We start from the raw sequence: 7271 nt of genomic DNA, 5'->3' as shown, positions 1-7271 counted from the left end.
CCATATAGCCATAGGTCGAGGCATGAATAACCATCAATGGGAGGGGTCAGTATACCAACGCTTCCTAGAGCAACCCACTACTCTCACTCCCCAAATCATTTGATCATGTGTACATCCCATCTCTCCATCCGCCATCCAAAATGAGTGGAATAGAAGGCAACACCCTTTTCCTCCTTTGGCTTCAAGAATCCCAACACTTGAAAGGGGCACGTCTGGCACAGAAAAAGCTCCAGGCACAAGTGATGATGCTCATCTAAAAATATACCAGTGATCTAGTGGTTAGGTATAACTGCATCAATCTGTGCAGTCCATTGATGAGTCCCTTTGAGGTGTTAGGTAGATGCCTCTCTCATTATCTCGAAGACTCTTAAAGTTCTTCCAGTCAAGTATTGTCGTCGTTGTGCATCTCTCCTTGCCTGGTCACTGGATATACTGTGCTACACTGAGGGGTCTGCCAAGATAATCTCTAATAAGGTTGTTCCACGCAATGGGTTGCTTGTCAACCACATGTACTAAGCTTGAGGGTCTATGATGCTAAAATGTCCACATGCTGCTCCAAGCTTGGATAATGGAGAACCCAATGGGGAGGATGGGGGGTGGTAATATGCCTCAGAAAATAAAACGTGTTCTGTGCCATAGTCATCAGTGTCTCACAGACACATCTAAGTATATGGTACATGAAGAAATCCTTTTAGGGCTCAGTCTAACCACCAACTAGCAAAGCACCTTTGCATTGGATCTATGGAACAATGATGTTCAAACATCCTTGTCCAAGCAACTTTGGCCTTAGTATATTAAGTGTCATCAAGTCCTGACCATAAGAAGTTGCAGATCACCCTTCACAATTGTCTAATGCATTTACGATCATAACATCAACAAGAAGTGAGATACCAAGTTGTGGCAAGCAACACTTGATTTACTGCTAGGGCTCTAGAGGCAAGATCGAGCTTTGTGGAGCTCCAATGAAGGAGCTATTTCTTTATGCTCATGAGTACATGGGCAAATTGTTGGGCGGGTGTAATGTCTATCCTGACCTAGCATCCAAGATATTTGACAAAGTGTCCTCTCTCAATTTATGTGAAGGTAACATCTGTGTCCTAGTCAATCCTCTCAAGGTCACAAATCCGAAATCTGACAGACTTACACTAATTTATAGATCTTCTGTGCGTAGTGGCAATCTCAATCCAGATTCTTCGGCACTAAAGCGAAGGAAAATGCTCAAAGTTTTTGTAACAATGAGATACAACAATGGAGCTAAGGTGCAGCCTTGCCATATGGAGCGAGAAATCACCTCGGCCTCCACATGTAAGCACAATGATGTGAGCCTCCCGTTGAAGGCAAGAGACTCCTCTGATCCAATCCCATGCATGTGAGTACCCTCTAAGAAATCTCAATCCCATGTGTGAGAATATCCTCTAAGACGTCTCAATCCACTCTATCATAGGCCTTCTCAAATCAAGTAGCAAGATTGCCAAAGGATGATTACTTGCCTTGGTCCACTCTAATGCCTCCCAAAAGGAGAAGATGCTATCCAAGATGCTTCTTTCTTGGAGGAATCCATTCTGTGTGTCATGAATGACTATCCTTAACACTAGCTTCAATCTCATGCCCATTGCCTTATCAAGAATTTTGTCTGCATTCCCAAGCAATGTGATAGGCCTCGATTGGGCAATGTTAGTCTTATCACCACACTTAGGAATGAGGTGGATAAGGCCAAAGGAGGCATAGAGTCCGTGTTCCACATATCTTGTAATGCCACAATGATTTTGTCCCCAATGTCATCCCAAAAACTCATGAATAAACGTGGGAGAGGCCATCATTCCCATGACATTTACCATGTGCTTATGCTTGAATTACATTTCTATGCTTATCTGTCGAAAAAGGGGCATCAAGTAAGGCAATTTGTTGTTTTTTTTATTTTTGAGAAAAAGATCTTTCTATTGGTTAGCAAAGAAACAACCATGAAGGGCTCAATACAACCACGAAGGCCTAGATACAAACTCGCCTCCATGTACGGGGCGAGGATAAAAAAATCAAAGGTGGAGAAAGATGCACTTCTCCTCCAGCTAGTCGCTCTATGAGGAGAAGGCTACCTCACAACAGGGGAGGGGGGGAATTAACCACACTGGTGGTTTGTAATGCCAAGTGGGATCACCACCTATATATGTGAGAAAAGGGCCAGGTCTCCAGAGCCTCAAGAAAGCTTCCTGCCACTTCCGCATGCGGTTAGAGTCACCCTGCAACTTCCCCCACTGACTTTGGATGGTATGAAAGATGTTGAGCCAAATGCTCCTTATGGACTCAGCAGCAGGCGGAGTGTGGATATCCTCAATGGCTTGGCTGCATCGAGCTCTCCATATGTGTTAGGCTGCAATGCTACTATAAATCTCCCATCTCTGGCATGAGCGTGGACTCCAGTGATTAGTAGATGGGACTAGGATTGGTACTGTCGAAATGTGAAGATGAGAGACCTAGAGGGCCCTCCCACCTTCCTCCTCATAAGCCATGACAACCTAAGCCTCTGTGGCCCAAGCGACAGTGCCCCAAGAAAGGATACGGGTTGAAGTCCTTTTCCATTATGAAGATGCAGAGAATCCACTGGCAAACCTGCTAGGCCTTCAGGAAATCCCGTAGACAGTGTTGCTGAGACTCTTGAGGGTGGCTGCACCTCGGATAAGCTGCTGGTCGACCATCAATGGCCAACCACATGGGTGCCAACAGCTAAGCTCCTATGTGCCATCAGCCAAAGAAAGAGGGTGATCTTTTAAGGCGGAAAACTGTCTGAGAGTCTCTCCCAAAAATCTGAGAGAAAACCTTGTGAGAGGCCTGTGAGACTGCCAATGTACTACTGCTGTCGAGGTGCAGTCAATCTCCAACATCTGAATCTTGCGGCCTAGCCGCGTTGTGTATTTTAAAAAGGGTGTGTCCAGAGTCTCCTCTCGATTAGAAGGATCACACCAAGTCCGCTCCCCTTGTGTCCCACTGGAGGCACGTGAGGGGCCGGCTCTCCCAAATCTTTAACAGCCAGAGTCTCTCTCTGGCCACCTTGGCCAACACGGGGTCTATGTGCCACTCGTGCATAAAATCCGATCACCCTCACCCTTTGTAAGGTGCAGCCACTGAAATCCTCCAAAGGGGGCTTTGGTTTCTCTAGTCTTCCATGGGGACCAATAGAAAAAGTGAGCAAACGACAACCCCCATCCTCACCAGACTATCAGGAGAATAACATGCTTAGTAAACATGCCTAGCCACTGCCGCGGGGCCAAGGGGGGGGAGAGAGAGATAGAGAGAGAGTTGGTGGGTCCGGGATAGGTGTTAGCCACTCTTGGGGAATAGCAGAGGAGATGGTCGAGGCTGAGGTTGTCTCTACCCTGAATCCTTGTCATGCCTCTCTCCTGGGGACAATTGCTTGTGTGCAAACCAATCTCCAAGGGACCTGGCAAGTCCGATGCTCAACGCTCCCCATGATAACACGAGGATGGGTCCCCAACATATGGCCACTGGGTAAATGGAGCAAGGGTTATTGAAGATTCTTCTCTAAGAATATCGGAGCTAATTTCCTAAGGGCTGGCTTGAGGTGATCCCAACCATAGAGTAGGTTGGATGCAAATCTGTACGCAAAAAATGTGATATCATTTAACTATCTATTTGATGTATTAAAAAAACACTTTTCACGTCAATATGAAAGGTTTGAATTGATCATCACCAAACATATGATTTTAAATCAATAGCAATTAAGTTTCACATCAAAAAGTTATACAGCAAAATTTATGTTAATTTTGCGGTCACGTGATAGTTATATAAACGTCATAATCATGTGGTCGAAAAGATTTGTGACATTAGAGAGAATGGTGATGATGGGTAGAGGGAAAAAGGGGCAAAAACTTTGCATGATATAATTATTCTCTACGATGCTTTGTAGATAGTCCAAAAACCTTATGCCCCCCACTAGTAGTCATGCAAACATTTCTTAAGCTACATGTGTTGAGTACTTTGGGATGCAAGCAATCACTCCTAATGATATTGATGGAAAAACCTAATATACTATTCTTTTCACATTTATGTCTGAATTCCAACTTTTTTTAAAAAAAAAAGACTTTAGATGAAATGTACGCTTGATAAAAAAACACTAAGGTTCACTTCTTTTATGTGTTATTTTCATAGTGTGTCTATCTTTTTTATCATCTTTGAAAAGATTGCCATATCTATACAACCCTTTAATAATAATATATAAGCTCAAATACGATGCAATCCATCTCAAGTTGGTTCTAAAATTGTTTAGCTAGAAGTTCTTGTGGATTAAATATACTGAGAGAGAAAGAGAGAGATCACAAGAGAGAGAGAGAGAGAGAGAGAGAGAGAGAGAGAGAGAGGGATGCATTGCCTTGTGTAGAGTGAAGCCTCAAATACAAGCTCATTGCTTATGCATGCAATTTTTTGGAAAGGGATCATTAGGAACCACATCACTTTGGATTGATATCAAATATTTAAATATCTAGTTTTCTATTATGAGTAGAATGTATACAATTTTTGGATGCTTCTTCTAAGTGCATCATCACTTTAACCTAATCATTCACCAAGTAGGAGCATCAAGGTGGACATACCTATCTAGGGGCATATTGTGGAGTGCCATAAAATGGCATTATAATACTGCCCTTGGGAGGATCTACATGCACACCCATGTATCTACTAGGGTTGTGAAAAAAAAAACTCTAGTGGAAGGCCACCAAGTTCTTCTTACATAATGTTAATGTGGGACCAAAGGGTTGTTTTGCCAATGAGATTCAAGGACAACATGACTTCATGTTGAGGTATGTGTGGCGACTTATTTTGACTATTTTGGAACACTGTGGAAATCTTATAAATATTAATGCTCATTGTTTTGTGCCTTAAATCCCAAAAATCATTAAATTATTTTTTGGTATAAAGAAAAATGCCACTGCAAACCTTGTTTAGAAAAAAAAACACATTTCACAACTCATCTCCTTATGCTTTTTCTAGAGATTATTAATGCCAATTTTTGTTGGATATCACTGCTCCACCCTCAAGTAACTATGCAGGCACCGGCTAACTCTACTTTGTGAGCCCCCCCCTATATGAGGAGAAGGCATTTATGAGTAGCACGGGTCGCCTGGTAGGTCCCGGTTTAAACACCGGGACCTGTGGCCAGATATCATGAGACGATTCTGGAGAAGGTTGACATGCTGCCACAGCGAGGCTACATGCATATATGCGGTGAGTTATTACACCTATTGCATATGGGCTGTAAATTTTGGGTCCGTTGCGGCGCACAGTTTCACACCAGCCTACTTGGGGAAAGGTGCGGAGGGGGGCGTGAGCCCCTCTCTGTAGGGGGTTCGAAGGGCCGTTTACGCTAAACTCCATGTGGACTTTGCGGGCCAACCGGAATATAGATTCGGTGGTCATTTATGATTGCATGATGAAAAATCATGCACGCAAAGCTCTATTTAGCGAGACGGTCTTTTCCACTAAAATTACTCTTCACCCACGCTTTTTGCATACAGCCTTCGCTCTCACTTCTTCCAGTCAGCTATCAAAGCTTCTTCATTGAAGCACACGGCTGGGAAGCGGTAGCTATCTATTGTAATTGCATACAGTAATAAAAAATTTTTGATTAATTTTTGATTCTCCATATCTCTGTGTTTTCTCTTGTCTACAAAGATCTTGGCTTCTGTTGTTTCGTAATTTCTTACAATTTTACACACCATTTGACTATTGTGCTTTTACAATGTACAACAGGTAAAAGAAGATGTAAATGCCAAAAGGATACTTTAAAATAGCCACAAGTTTCTATTCTCAATAAGTTTCTATTTTTATAGCTAGATTACCTTTGACTGGTCCAAATGATTACACAACAAAACACTGAAATTCTTATAATGCCATTACCAATAATTTCACACATAACTTGATGGCACTTTAATACGCTTGTAATTTTATCCCAACATCATAAAGTGCTTATGTAGGCAAACCACGTGGGACCATGCCAAAGTGGCTATTTAGGAAAACTTGGCTTAATATTATGATTAGCTAAGTAAATGATTTTTAAAAATTATGGTTATCCAGGGAAAATTTACCTAATTTAATCTAAAATATACATATTTTTACTGTCAAGATATTGTAATTTTGATTATCCTTATTAAGGTGGCCTTATGTTATGAGATCACTTGTGGAGAATACTCCTTACTTGGTTCTGAATGGGGGATACCTAATTTGAACTTGTGTGCCATGGTAGATGGTTGGTATTATGAGTGATTCCATAATAATAAATGCAATTGGTGATACTAAATCATGCTATATCTCAAACCCTAAAAAACTAAGGTTTTTCACGTCGTGAAAAACTTAAGATCAAGTCCATTTTTGGATCATTGGAGTATAGTGCAAACTTCCTATGCTAAAAAAAACACAAGTTACAAGGTTTGGTTTTTATTCTGAAAAAATGTGGATTTTCACGCTTGTGTGAAAAACACAACAATTTTTCACGCCTATGAAAAAACTCATTTTTGTGGAAACTAGAAAGTTGATAAAGCATTAAACTAGGTGTGGTGAATGAAATTTGGCTTGTCTAGACCAATTATCATATGCGCTTAAATAAAATATGGGATATTGATTGGTGACAATTTCACATCTAACCAGTCACGATCCTTCTATCAATTAAGTATCAAGTATGGTCATCCAATTGAGCATGTTTGCTAGAGAGGACTAGAAGCTATTGAAACTGTTGCAAGAAATCCATGGAGAATGCTTTGAGAGCAAGTGGATGAGAGGACTTTATTTTCTCCCACAACATCTAATAGCCTTTTAGACTATGCCAAAGGATTATTTTGATTACCAACCAAAGATTGAAAAATAAGCTTAATCATTTGATTATGGTCTAGTAATGAGTAGGGGGGATAACGAGTGTTTAGGGTAGGATAATTTCTCAAACAATATCATAACATTTGTGCCAGGACAAACTCTTGCTAGTATATCTGAATAATCACATTTGACTCCCTACTTTAGGAGGAATAATGCCAATGCTTTGAGGACAAGTGAAGCATTCTTTCCTAATACAGAGGAAATGGAAGTTGACAAAGAAATCAAGAAACTCAACTAAGAATACAAATGCTTACTCCATAAGAAAGGCTTGGATGTGTGACGATCCAATGTTGACTGGAGAAATAGTGAGAAACTATGAGCTCTAAGTTTCAACTTAAGCTTTGAGAAGATGCGACTACACAAGCCCAAGATCTAGCGTAAGCCTTAGAGGAGGC

Source organism: Cibotium barometz, chromosome 60, assembly GCF_041138505.1.
Source record: "Cibotium barometz isolate CiBa-2024 chromosome 60, ASM4113850v1, whole genome shotgun sequence".
NCBI lineage: Eukaryota > Viridiplantae > Streptophyta > Polypodiopsida > Cyatheales > Cibotiaceae > Cibotium > Cibotium barometz.
This window is presented reverse-complemented; position numbering follows the sequence as displayed.